Source organism: Symphalangus syndactylus, chromosome 14 (assembly GCF_028878055.3).
Source record: "Symphalangus syndactylus isolate Jambi chromosome 14, NHGRI_mSymSyn1-v2.1_pri, whole genome shotgun sequence".
NCBI classification, from domain to species: domain Eukaryota; kingdom Metazoa; phylum Chordata; class Mammalia; order Primates; family Hylobatidae; genus Symphalangus; species Symphalangus syndactylus.
Window position 1 is genome coordinate 17,554,404 of NC_072436.2, and position 13,766 is coordinate 17,568,169.

At 50.2% G+C, this 13,766-nt stretch overlaps 1 long non-coding RNA gene across 1 annotated transcript; it reads right to left on the reverse strand.

Moving 5' to 3' along the window:
• Positions 1–1,001: 1,001 nt before the first annotated feature.
• LOC134732320 (uncharacterized) lies at positions 1,002–1,913 on the reverse strand. Its single transcript, XR_010115356.1, has 3 exons — positions 1,781–1,913; positions 1,313–1,484; positions 1,002–1,032 (listed from the first exon to the last, which is right to left on the reverse strand). It is a non-coding gene; the product is annotated as an uncharacterized lncRNA (long non-coding RNA).
• Positions 1,914–13,766: the final 11,853 nt, after the last annotated feature.

Sequence of the window (13,766 nt, forward strand, 5' to 3'; positions counted from 1 at the left end):
TTGCCCACTACCTGGGTGACAAGATCAGTCACACCCCAAACCTCAGCATCACACAGTATACCCAGGCAACAAACCTGCACATGTACCCCATGAATGCAAAATCCAGGATGAAGAAAAGAGAGAGAGAGACGACACAGACACACACACAGAGGAGAAAGCCATGTGAGGACACAAGCAGCACTTGGAGTGATGAAGCAACAAGCTAAGAAATGCCGGGGACTGCCTGGAACCCTCAGAAACGGGAAGAGCCAAGCAAGAATTCTCCCCTAAGCCTTCAGAGGGAGCACAGCCCTACTGATAACTTGATTTGGGACTTCTAGCCTCATAACTGTGAGAGAGGACATTTCTGTTGGCTTAAGCTTCCCAGTTTGTGGTCATTGATTACAGCAGCCCTGGAGAATGAATGAGCAGCTCTCCTGGGATCTCCAACGTGCATCTTTTCTCTTTGGGAGTTTAGGTTCAGTAAACTCCCAAACTCCAGCGGGACCCCAGGACGGCCCCTCTGGGACCTTGGGCCTCCCCTCCACTCCCCTCCTCTTCCTCCCTGCTCCCTCCCCCAGCTGTCTTAGATTTCCATAGAAAAGCACCAGCCAGCCCTGGGTTCAATTGGCAACTATGGGATACTTGTTTTCCTGTTTCTTCCCAACCTCCCCCCTGACTTTTAAAATTGTTTCCACCCCTCACTAAGAGCCAAACAAGTCATTCCCCGAGGTCAGGAAAAATGCTCACCGGCCATCAACCTGCAAAATATTAATCACAGATGCCGGGACCAGAACTCCGGGGCCTCTCCCCTGTCATCTGTGTCTGGCTCTGAGTACAGGCGGGTGCTCTGCATTGGAGGTGGGGTGCAGAGGGAGAAGGAAGGACATGCTGCTTTCTTGGCCTGGCACAGTACCTGGTACATGGGGAAGCAGCGCAGGCTTCTCTCCTGGTGCCTGGGCTCACTTCACCCTCGAGCTACTCTGGGAGTGCAAAGGGCAAGGTGAGTCTCTCTACATTGGCCAGACTCTACTAGAACCCAACAGTATGTGGCTAGATGAAGGAAACGGAACTTCGTCAAAGACGCATGCAAGTGTTAAACGCTTTGCACAGTACTTTGCATAAGTTAAATCACTTAACCTTACAAAGGCAGGAGCAGGAGGTACAGAGATGCTAAGTAACTACGGGAGGTAACAGAGCTACGGTCTCCAGGGACATCCCTATTGCCTGGGGACTCTCCCAATCCAGGCTTGAAGAGGGCTCTGCTTTTTGGGTGATGGGACCTGCCCACACTCCTACACAAGACCCGACACAGCAAGGACCATTCTCTCACCCAAGACCTGGGCTGCTTCTATTCCACAGACTCTTCCACGGAGAAAATTATTGCTGCAATTGGAGGCTCCTAAGACAACACAGAAACAGCGCTGGCAAACTTGGCGTTGTTTACTTCCGTAGCATTTGCGGTAAAGGGATTTGGCCAGTCACAGGGAAGATCTGGGAAGGTTCTAGAAGATACATGTGGATGGGAAGGGCGGGAGGTCAGGGAAGCCACCTCAGAAGTAGCCCTAACCTCATTTATTGGAAGGAGGCCCGTGGGGGAGGGGCAGAAGGAGGCGGCGCTGGTGGGCCCCGCGAGGGTGGCTATGATGACCACATCTGTTTGCAGTTTTCCAGGCAGCCTCCCCACCCCCACCCTGTCCTTCCCCCTGCAATCAGCTAGCTGCCTATGCTTGTCCAGCCTCGTCCTCCTGCCCGGACCAGTCCCGCAGACCCTGGGGCTGTGAATCAGGGCCAGGCTCACGTCTGTTGCCTTCTGTTGGTTCTCAGGGTAGCAGGGTGGGTTGTTAAGATCATGATACTGTGATTTCATCCTGGGGGATGTTCCTGGGGTTCCACCCCAAGGAGCTCCCTCTGCACAACCTGGGGCAGAGAAGCAGAGGGTTGGGGGGGCAGGGAGCACCCTCAGTTGCCCAGGGATCTTACTCTGCACAGCCTGGGGGTGGGGGGCAAGGGGACCCCCTCCGTTGCCCAGAGAGCAGGCAGCAAGTACTGACCCAAGAGAAGCAGGCTGCGTGCAAGGGAAGTCACAGCTCTGCATGGTGAGTAATGGCAACTGACACGGTGGGGCCTCAGAAGGGAGTACCCAGGAAATGGGTCAGCTGGAGCGCCCCGCCTCCTAAAGGGGGCAGCTCTCACTGGCTGCTGCCATGGGGAAATCAGAGCCTAGTGCCGTCGGGTTCTTCTGATTTTTTTAAGAACCAGAAATCAAGTTTTATGTAAATTCCCCTTATGCTTAAATACTAGCAACTAAAAATAAATGTTTTTCAAACACTGTCTTGGCAGATTGCATCTTCTAAAAATGACTGCAACAGTATCTCCCACCTTATATGCCCCAGACACACTTCCCATCAGGAGGGAGTCCATGCTCCCTCCCCTTGGCCCTGGGGGGAGGGGCTGGTGATACAGCAGAGGTGATGCCATGTGACTTTCAAGGCTAGGTCATGGTTATGGGTTGAATAGTGTCCCCCTCAAAAGATGTGGAAGTCCTTGGGGGGTGTGGTGGCTCAGGCCTGTAATCCCAGCATTTTGGGAGGCCCAAGCGGGTGGATCACTTGAGGTCAGGAGTACCAGACCAGCCTGGCTAAGATGGTGAAACCTCTTCTCTACCAAAAATGCAAAAAAAAAAAAATTAGCCGGGCATGGTGGTGGGCGCCTGTAATCCCAGCTACTCAGGAGGCTGAGGCAGGACAATCGCTCGAACCCAGGAGGCAGAGGTTGCAGTGAGCCAAGATCGAGCCATTGCACTGTAGCCTGGGCAACAAGAGCAAAACTTCATCTCAAAAAAAAACGTGATAGTTTCCTGGTTCTCTTGGGACTCTGGAGCTTGGCACTTGGCTGCCATCTTGTGAGGAAGCCTAAACTACCCCATGTGGAGAAACCTAGGCAGGTGTTCTGGCTGACAGCTCAGCTGGCACCAACCACCAGACATGTGAGTGAAGATGATCCAGAAGGTTCCAGCCCCTAGCCACTGAGTCCCCTCTCATCTTTGAGTCTGCCCAGCTGAGATCCCTTGCATCAGGAGCAGAAACAAGCCATTCTGTGTGCCGTCCAAATTCCTGAGATTCATAGACTCTAGAGGCATAATAAAGTGGTGCTTGGGGAAGAGTTTATTTGGCAGTAATTGTGGATGCCAGACAGAATATAGCTTTAGGCTGCCTCTGATCAAGTTAAGAGGAGGCAACTGGTTTGCCTTTGGAGAACCCAAGCAAGTCCGCCTGTGGGTTCTTCGAGGCTAAAAGCTTCCCAACCTGAGCCACATCAGGGGTGGTGGTGAATTAAAACAGGGAAGGAATGGGGAGATGAGGTAAGGTTCAAGGGCAGGATTATGCGACAAGATATCTGAACAAAAAGTCACCCTCTACTAGCAAAGATTCCATTTCAGGAGCCCAGATGTCAAAAGATTTTTTTTTTTTTTTTGAGACAGAGTCTCACTCTGTCACCCAGGCTGGAATGCAGTGGCGTGATCTCAGCTCACTGCAATTTCTGCCACCAGGTTCAAGTGATTCTCTCACCTCAGCCTCCCAGGTAGGTGGGACTACAGGCACATGGCATCAGGCCCAGCTAAGTTTTGTATTTTTAGTAGAGATGGGGTTTCACCATGTTGGCCAGGTTGGTCTTGAACTCCTGACCTTAAGTGATCTGCCCACCTTGGCCTCCCAAAGTGCTGGGATTACAGGTGTGAGCCACTGTGCTTGGCCTCCAAGAGATGTTGTTTGTCAGGACACGCACGTGGAGGAGGGACCTCTGCAAAGCTTACAACTCCTGCAGCCCCACTGGTGTGGGGGTCTCACAGGGTTTCTGGAAATTGAAGGAGCTACTAATATAAAATTCAGAATAATACCTAGGTCTTATGGAAACTGTATTGAGGGCTTATTATTGTTAGGGTTAGTGCTGTAGTTTTCAGTTTCCTGAAGGCTTAGGACCTCCCAGAGGTACCCCAAGAACTGCATCGAAAAAGGCAAAGCAGATGGGGTTCTGGAACCCTCACCCCACTTCACCACATAGCGGGACCACCTTGATCTGTTTGATATCATGTATGTTTCACTTGCAAGGTGGCGGGGGAAGGAGAGAGAAGGAACCCCCTGCTTACAAAAATAAATGTTTGAAAACCACTCATGTAGCAGAAGCACTGGCCCTGGGTTAGGGGAGTTCATGTCTCTTATCCCAGATTCTGCTAGTAGCTGGCTGTGTGCCCTTGGACAAGTCACTTGACTTGTCTCTTTTTTTGAGACAGAGTCTTGCTCTGTTGCCCAGGCTGAAGTGCACTGGCACAATCATGGCTCATAGCAGCCTCAACTGCCTGGGCTCATGCATCCCACGCCTCATCTCAGCCTCTTCAGTAGCTGGGACCACAGACATGCACCACCACGCTTGGCTAATACTTATTATTACTATTGTTTGTAGAGACGAGGTCTTACTGTGTTGCCCAGGCTGGTCCGAAACTCCTGGGCTCAAGCGATCCTCCTGCCTTGGCCTCCCAAAGTGCTGGAATTACAGGCGTGAGCCACTGTGCCCAGCCTTTGCTTGATATCTTTGGATTTTATTTTCTGTTCTGAAAACGGAGTGGCTTAGGCGATCCCTAACACTAAATCATTCTCCTTAAAGTAGCCAAATTCTTTGCTCATACAAAAGAGAGAAACATTCTCTTCCACACGTTTTCATGCATGTAATTAGTTTATTATAGATTCAATTACAAGGCTTCTGAGCCTCCTCACCCTGTCTCTCTGTCCTTGTTGCCTCTTGGTGACCTTGGATGAGCCAAGTTTTGCTTTGCTGGAGGACTCCCAGGCCACACCTCAGCCGGGATTTCACTGGCTACTCAAAAACACTGCCAGTCAGGGGCTGGGGTCTGGGCCCAGGGCGATGCCCTCCCTGACTCCTCATTCCTAGCTGACCTAACATGTCTTTTGCTTTCAAATACAACTGCTTTCTGGAGAGCAAAAGGCTTGTAGAGGTAACAGAGGGGTTGGAGAGTGAAGAAAACTCATGCCCTGCAGCATCAAGCCATCAAGCTGGGAAGTATAAATTAGCCTTGACATCAGACTAGGATGAGTTATTGTTATGACTCAAAGGCTTCCCAGGACCAAAGGACACACACACACACGCACACATGCCAACACTCAGGAACTGAAAGCTGGAGGAGAGAAAACAAACTCCATAGCCACAATGATCAGCTTTGACAGTTCCATCCAATTCATACATACCTTTTCCTCACTCTCCCCACAAGAAGGGACACAGAGATACCAGGCCCTTCTCCCTTCTCACTCATTCTTTTTTTTTTTTTTTTTTTTTTTTTTTTTTTTTTTTTTGAGACAGAGCCTTGCTCTGTCACCCAGGCTGGAGTACAGTGGCGCCATCTTGGCTCACTGGAACCTCTGCCTCCCAGGTTCAAGCGATTCTCCTGCCTCAGCCTCTCCAGTAGCTGGGACTATAGGCGCGCGCCACCATGCCTGGCTAGTTTTTGGTTTTTTTAATTACAGTAAAAAAAAATTAATTATGATTTTTGTAAATTATAGTAGAGCTGGCCCTATCTCACATGTATCTTAAAGCCCACAAGAGTCTCCCTTTCTGTGCCCAGGATGGCTGGGAAAATGCAGGGAGACCCTAGGGTCAAATAGAAGTATAGAAGCATCAGAAGTTTACCCAAGGGTCTGGGATTTAGTAAAAAGAGAAGGAAGGAGGTGGGAGTGCCCCCAGCAAAAGGTAGAGATACCAGAACCTACCGATTTGAGAGGGCTGCTCCTTTAAGCACTGGGAACATCTGGGCAGAGGTGTCACATCACATTGGGATGGAGAGAATGCTGAGTGATGCCATCAGCTCTAGTAATCCTCACCCCTGGGCCATGTGCTGAGCTCTAGGAAGGGATTTAATCAGGGCCTTTGGTTTAGATGTGGTCTTGAGCGGGGAGCAAAGGGGGAGGGGGTCAGGTGGCGATTTGAGACAGTACTATAGCTTGCTAAGAGGTCCCTTCAGACAGGGTGAGTCCGTTCTCTTTGAAACAATGTAGACTCCTCCTGGGCACACAGAAGCCTGTCTGCTTGGTGAAGATCATGCCAGTCTCCCCTAGCAACCTCCTCTTGCCCACCGCGGCTCTGTATAGTAACGGGATCGTTTCTGTTTCCGCTGGAATCTTCCTTTCCTACCATCTCATGGTTCTATGGCTGGAGCCTAACCATCTACGTGTTTCCAGCCCAAGATCTGGCCTCACTAGCTGCATAATCCTGAGCAAATTACTCAGTCTTTTCTGTTTGTTTGTTTGTTTTTTTTTGAGATAGAGTCTCGTTCTGTCGCCCAGGCTGGAGTGCAGTGGTGCAATCTTGGCTCACTGTAACCTCCACCTCCCGGGTTCAAGTGATTCTCCTGTCTCAACCTCCCAAGTACCTGGGATTGTAGGCATGTGCCACCACACCCGGCTAAATTTTGTATTTTTAGTAGAGACGGGGGTTCACTATGTTGGCCAGGCTGGTCTCGAACTCCTGACCTCAGGTGATCTGCCTGCCTCAGTCTCCCAAAGTGCTGGGATTACAGGCGTGAGCCACTGCATCTGGTCTTTTCTGTTTTTTATCTGCAATGGGAATCATAATGGCAACCACTTTGTAGATTTGAGATGCAGAAATCTTTAGATACAGTAAAGTACTCGATAAGTAAAGTGCTCTAGAAGTGGCCCTGCCTTTTCTAAGTGATCCTTATTTAAGTCCCATTTGCCACTGAGCTGAGCTCTCAGGGGAGAGGCCTTTTCTGGATAGGAACAGAAGTGCTTTGCTTCACCTAGTCTCTTTTCTTTCCATCCCTCTAGAGACCTTGAGGGCTTCTGGCTATCACCAGCTGTTCTCCAGCAGAGCTGGGTCCCCGCCCACTCTTCCCCAGAGACAATGACATAAGGGGGTGGGGCCCTCTGGGTGAGCCCACCAGAGCCTGAGTCCTTTATCAGAAGCCCAGGCCTGCTTCTTGCATATAATGCTGTTAATTTTTGTTTTCTGTTAGCTCAATTCTCGGAAACACTAACAGGGATGGCCCCACTCTGTGGCAAGGATGAATGTCAGAACGAAGCTTGCTCCAGAAAGTCTAACTTCGGTCCTATTTATTTATTTATTTATTTATTTTTTCGGAGATAGGGTCTCGCGCTGTCACCCAGGCGGGAGTGCAGTGGTGTGATCTTGTCTCACTGCAACTTCCGCCTCCCAGGTTCAAGCGATTCTCCTGCCTCAGCCTCCCTAGTACCTGAGATTACAGGCGCCCCCCAACTCCTGACCTCAAGTGATCCACGCTCCTCGGCCTCCCAAACTTAGGTCCTTTTAACTGTGAGACCAGCCAGCATCCAAGTAGTGACACCTTGGTGTGGTCCTAGCTTGGGGATGAGTTCTGACCTGCATTAGCCACCAACCCCACGCCATCGGCATGAGTGGGATCTCATGTAGTCTCCATTGTGCAAATGAGACCAAGCCCTGGGGGAGCTCAAGGGACTTCTCAGATCACAGTGACAATTTAGATTCAAACCCAGTGTCATCTGGCCCTAGGGCCTGTGTTTCTAACCAGGACTCTCAGGCCTTTGGAGCACCAGGTGGAATCCTCTGCTCAGAGGCATGGCTGGGCTCCCCCATTTTTGCCACGGGTCACAGTGGGTGAAGCTCTGGAAACATTCCTTCCAGGGCCCCTGCTTGCAAGTTTTACTGCCTTTAGTTGACTTCTCTGCTAATTTTCTCAGCAGCCCAGAGCTTTTGCTGTATCTTTCTTGCCCACTCTTCTCTCCCCCCTGAATGAACAAGAAATTTAATATCATCTCCTGCTTTTTTGGAAATGTCCCAGCTCAGTGGTCAGGAGTGGCCTGTTAATAACCTGACAATGCACAGTGACAGATTCCTGAGTGGGGTGTGGGGAGGCCTGGCTGTCTGTCTTTTCCCTGCAGAGGGAAGGAGGGAGCCACAGTACCCAGAACCCTAAAGCTCAACTTAGTAACAACCTAATAGTAGCTAGGGCCTTCCTTTAGACTTTTCAGGAAGCAAGGTCACACGCCTTATCTCCTTCCATTCTTCTGATAGCCTCCTATGGCCTGAATTATTACCATGTCCCCCTTACAGGTGTGACTCAAAGCGATAAGATGACTCCTCCAAGGTCACGCAGTAAGTACAACCCAGGTGTTCTAAGCCCCACGTCTGGACTCATTTCCTGTAAATTTCATGACCTCTCTGCTCTGCTACTGCTCCTTCACACACCTCATCCCGTCTTTGAGCCTAGTTCAATCCTATTTTCACCTCCTGCCTCCAGAGAACCCCCAGCCTTGTGAACGGCATCTCTCTGGGCCAGGAGACCTCTGAGATACAGCGGCCTCCCTCACCCCCTCAGCCCATTTGTGCTGTGAACCCTCAGGAGTTGCCGTTCTGGGGGGATGTGTGATCCTGTGGGCCAGTACAAGTCATTTCAGGGAAAAAGTGACCACACAGAGCTTAGTCGAGGCTGGGGTTGCATATGGAAGAAGGGAGGGATGTGGGCTGTGAACTCTGCTCATTCATTTGTCTAGCAAATGCACTGTGTGCCAACCCACGCTGGAGGTTCAAACATGAACTGAACACCACCCTGTCCCCAAGGAGGCCAAGGGGAAATCGTATTGCTTTACTCTCTAGGCATGCACTGGCTGCCCCAGCGCCCTGACGTGTGTGAACTCCCCCGGAAAATCAGGGTTATGCACCTGAAACCTGGGGCAGAAAGAGCCCCCAGGTGCAGGTACTTTTCCCCACCATGGTGGGGGAGTCTTGTCTGGAGCCCCAGGCACTCTGCCAGTAGTTTGGTATCTTCAGGATTTTCCCAGCTGCTCAGCAGGTTGCCCCAGCCCCGTGAAAGGGCTGCAGGTGGTTGCCAAGAACGGGGAAGCAAAGCGTGAAAGAGCCTCTCTTTAGCAGGCATAGGAGTGAACAGCCCAGTGCCAGGCCACCCCAGCTGATGGGCTCCTGACCTGGATCACCAAGGCTCCACACAAACTGTGCTGACATCAAGCCCTGGTGGCACCTTGAGGTTCAGTCCAGGACCATCTTGTCTCACCTCAGTATGGGAAGGGGGGCTCAAAATAAGACATGAAAGCCGGGCACGGTGGCTCACACCTATAATCCCAGTCCTTTGGGAGGCCGAGAAGGGAAGATCACTTGAAGTCAAGAGTTTGAGATCAGCCTGGCCGACATGGTGAAACCTGTCTCTACAAAAATAAATAAATAAATAAAAAAAAAAAAAAAAAAAAAAAATTAGCCGGGCGCGGTGGCTCACGCTTGTAATCCCAGCACTTTGGGAGGCCGAGGCGGGCGGATCACGAGGTCAGGAGATCGAGACCACGGTGAAACTCCGTCTCTACTAAAAAATACAAAAAATTAGCCGGGCGTGGTGGCGGGCGCCTGTAGTCCCAGATACTTGGGAGGCTGAGTCAGGAGAATGGCGTGAACCCAGGAGGCGCAACTTGCAATGAGCGGAGATCCCGCCATTGCACTCCAGCCTGGGGGACAGAGCGAGACTCCATCTCAAAAAAAAAAAAAAAAAAAAAAAAAAATTAGCCAGGAATTGGCTAATTGGTGGTAGGCACCTATAATCCCAGCTACTCAGGAGGCTGAGGCAGGAGAATTGCTTGAACCCGGGAGCTGAGATTGCAGACTGCACTGCAGCCTGGGCGTCAGAGCAAGAATCCTTATTAAAAAAAAAAAAAAAAAAGGAATAGACATAGAAAGTTATAGTGTTCTTGTGGAGATAGTGTATTTCACGAAGAGAAATGACCTGCCCAGAGTCATACTTTAGGACAAACACCAGACTGGAATGAGTGGAACTTCCAACCCCTCCAAGAAAATAGGACTAATTGGCCGGGCGCGGTGGCTCAAGCCTGTAATCCCAGCACTTTGGGAGGCCGAGCTGGCAGATCATGAGGTCAGGAGATCGAGACCATCCTGGCTAACACGGTGAAACCTCGTCTCTACTAAAAATACAAAAAAAAAAAAAAAAATTAGCCGGGCGTGGTGGCGGGCGCCTGTAGTCCCAGCTACTCGGAGAGGCTGAGGCAGGAGAATGGCGTGAACCCGGGAGGCGGAGCTTGCAGTGAGCCGAGATTGCGCCACTGCACTCCAGCCTGGGTGACAGAGCGAGACTCCGTCTCAAAAAAAAAAAAAAAAAAAAAAAAAAGAAAAATAGGAAATAGGACTAATTAACCTCTTAGAGCTGGGACAAAATAACGTGAACTAAAATGCCCGGAACTCAATGTTAACAAACACTGGGATATAGTATGTTGGTGCAAAAAAGTAATTGCGGTTTTTGCCATTGAAAGTAATGGCAAAAACCGCAATAACTTTTGCATCTACCTAATATGTGTTGGGGGTGGGGGTGGATATTAGGGAGGGGCAGGTCCATGAAGCTGCAAGGATCATGCATGCCCAAGTCCCAGAGGCAGGCCCTAGCAGCCCCAGACAGGCAGAGACACACGCCTAGGCCTAAAGGCTTACAGGTCAAGTTACACCAAGGGTGCAGTTAAGACCTCAAATCCCTCTCCAAAGTCAAGGGCTTAGAGCTTGCTAGAAATTTCAAGTAGGTATGTATTCAAGCCTCAAATTTTTTATTTTGTTAATTTCCTCTGGTTACTAATAGACAGCTCTAGCCTAAAGGGTTGGAGCAAAACTTAGCTTCAGTGGATCCTTCGGAGAGAAAGCCACAGGTCTGGGATTCCCACCATCAAAGAAAATGAGCACTTTCTTCTAATCACGTTTTCCCCCAGAAGGCTAGGATGCAGTCTAGAAGCATCTATGGAGCCCCTTCCTGAAGCAGCTTGTTTCTACTCTAGGCGTCCTGAGGGCAGGGACTGGGCTTCATTGCCTTTGTCCCCAAAGGCAAGCCTCCACTGCTGTTAAATGTTTGTGGAAGGAGCCTGAATTTGGGTGAGGAGCAGAATTACAAAGAGACCTAAAGACTTTGTCCTGGAGGTGTGCTTAATTGATATGGATGATAATTGGGAAAGCCAAAGCTAAATGCTGGCAAAAAGGAAAACAGAGTACTAACAGCTAGCCCTAAGAAAACCAAAATACTTTTAAAATGGAAGGAAAGAGATGGGGAGAGGGAGATGTCTCAGAGAAAATAAGAAACGTTTTTTGTTTTTAACTTAAGCTGTGATTTCAGGAGAAAGAGGTCCTGGAACGCCAGGAACCAGGGAGGACTTCCACCTGGAAGCAATATGGTAGAAGGGGACCCAGCAAATGGCCAGGTGCCTTTGTTTGTTTGTTTGTTTGTTTTTTGAGACAGGGTCTCCGACTGTCGCCCAGGTTAGAGTGCAGTGGCATGATCTTGACTTACTGTAGTCTCAACCTCCAGGCTCAAGTGGATTCTCCCATCTCAGCCTCCCGAATAGCTGGGACTAACAGGCATGCACCACCACACCTGGCTGATTTTTGTATACTTTTGTAGAGATAGGGTTTCACCATGTTGCCCAGGTTTCTCTTGAACTCCTGGGCTCAAGCGATCCACTGGCTTCAGCCTCCCAAAGCAGTGGGATTACAGGCATGAGCCACCGTGCCCGGCGTAAGTGATCTCTTTTAATATTCACCCCAATAGGGGAAGGTAGAGATTGCTGCTCTCACTTTACAGATGGGGAAGCTGGTGGATAACTTGTCAGCTCATAAATGGCAGAGCTAGAATTCCAAGCCAGAGGTGTCTCCAAACCTCTATCCAGCGAGCCTCGCCCACAGTCCTGTTGCAGCTCCTACTTCTTTTGAGGACACCTTTGGCTCCAGGTCATGATGACAGCAATCAACTCCATTCTGGTTGCTTTCTACTCATAAAGCGCTTTCACGCCTGATACCTCATTCCTCTTTACACCCTCCAGACGAGGCTAGCAGAGAGGTCCTGTGCTCTTTGGACACATAAGGACAGCCAGGCTAGCTAAGGGTCAGAGGTGGGAATCAGCGACTAACCCATGTGAAAGAGAATAGAATCTCGGGACCCCAAATTCACTATGTCAAAGGGAAGGTTTAATCCCAGCACTTTTGGAGGTTGAGGTGGGTGGATTGCTTGAGCTCAGGAGCTTGCGACCAGCCTGGGCAACATGACGAAACCCTGTCTCTACAAAAGAAAAAGTACAAAATATGTAGCTGGGCGTGGTGGCGCACGCCTGTAGTCTCAGCTACTCAGGAGGGTGAGGTGGGAGGATCGCTTGAGCCCAGGAGGTCAAGGCTACAGTGAGCTGTGATTGCGGCACTGCACTCCAGCCTGGGCGACAGAGCAAGACCCTGTCTCCAAAAAAAAAGGGGGGGTGGGGGTGGGGGGGAAGTTAAGCTTGGAAACCACAGAAGCTGCTTTCCTTTTGTTCCCAGATAGCTGCAGTTTCACAACCCTGTGTCAGCCTAATTTCCTTTGCTCCCCTTAGACGTACTGAGTAGGAGACAATGCATCATTGACTTTTTCTTCTGTTCTCTTTCACATGTAAAATGTAGACTTACAGACACTAAATCAGAGCCTCACACACTTGTAACCTCAATGCCTTTCTTCCCTCCCTCTTCTTTTCCTTTCCTGCTTGCTTTTTCTCTTTTAAATAGGGAAGTTCCCGAAACCTTTTTGGAAAAAAGGTGAGTTTTTCCCCGGTGGATCCTCAACCTTGGCTAACTAAACCTCTATTTGATTGAGACCTGCCTTAGTCACTTTTTGGTTTACACTCATGATAACCCCACCAGGGTTCGAATCCACATAGTGTCTGCCTCCCAAGTGGCTCCAAACCCTACCTTTCCCTCCACGTGTCCAGTTCAGAATTTGATTTTCCTTTTTTTTTTTTTTTTTTTGAGATGGAGTCTCCCTCTGTCACCCAGGCTAGAGTGCAATAGCGTGATCTCGGCTCACTGCAACCTCCACCTCTCGGGTTCAAGCGATTCTCCTGCCTCAGCCTCCTGGGTAGCTGGGATTACAGGCGCCCACCAGCATGCCCGACTAATTTTTGTATTTTTAGTAGAGATGGGGTTTCGCCATGTTGGCCAGGCTGGTCTCAAACTTCTGACCTGAAGTGGCCCCCCACCTGCCTTGGCCTCCCAAAATGCTAGGATTACAGGCATGAGCCACTGCACCCAGCCCAGAATTTAATTTTCACAGCAGGTTGGAGTGGCCAAACCATCAGATCTCAAGAGCTGGTTGCTGTCACACTGCAGAGGGAAACGGAAATGTGCTGTCCCCAGAAAGCAGAATGTTCCTGAGGGCTTAGCCATGGGGAAAGTCTGGGGCCTTCACCTTCACTTCCTTTAAAAACCGAGGGTGGGGTTCAGCTATTGGCAAGGGAACTTTTCACTTTGCGCCTTGTCCACTTTAGTTGACTACTTCGCAGCTGGCATTGTACCTTGGTAATGATCATTTCAACTGAAACTATTCCTCTAAAAAGAATGGAGTCCAAGGCCTGGGACTTGGATTCAGGCTGTGGGACTCAGGAGTTGATCCTCCTTGACCTTCACCTGGTACAAATTTAGCCTCAGCTGATACTTAGGAGGCAAAGACACAGACTTGGGGATGCGAGGAGCTCAAGGGCTGTCACCCTGTAGAAACATTTCTGACGCCCAGTCCAAGCCTGGCCTCGGGCTGGCCAGCTCCTCCCCGCTCCCTCGTTTCCAGCGAGTCTGGGATGGCACCCACGAAGCTGGTGGCGCCAGCCCTCCTGCCCCCATCTCCCGACAGTACTACAGCCAGGTGGTTAGCAGGTCCGGGAGGGAGCAGGAACGAGGAACGCCACCCGGGC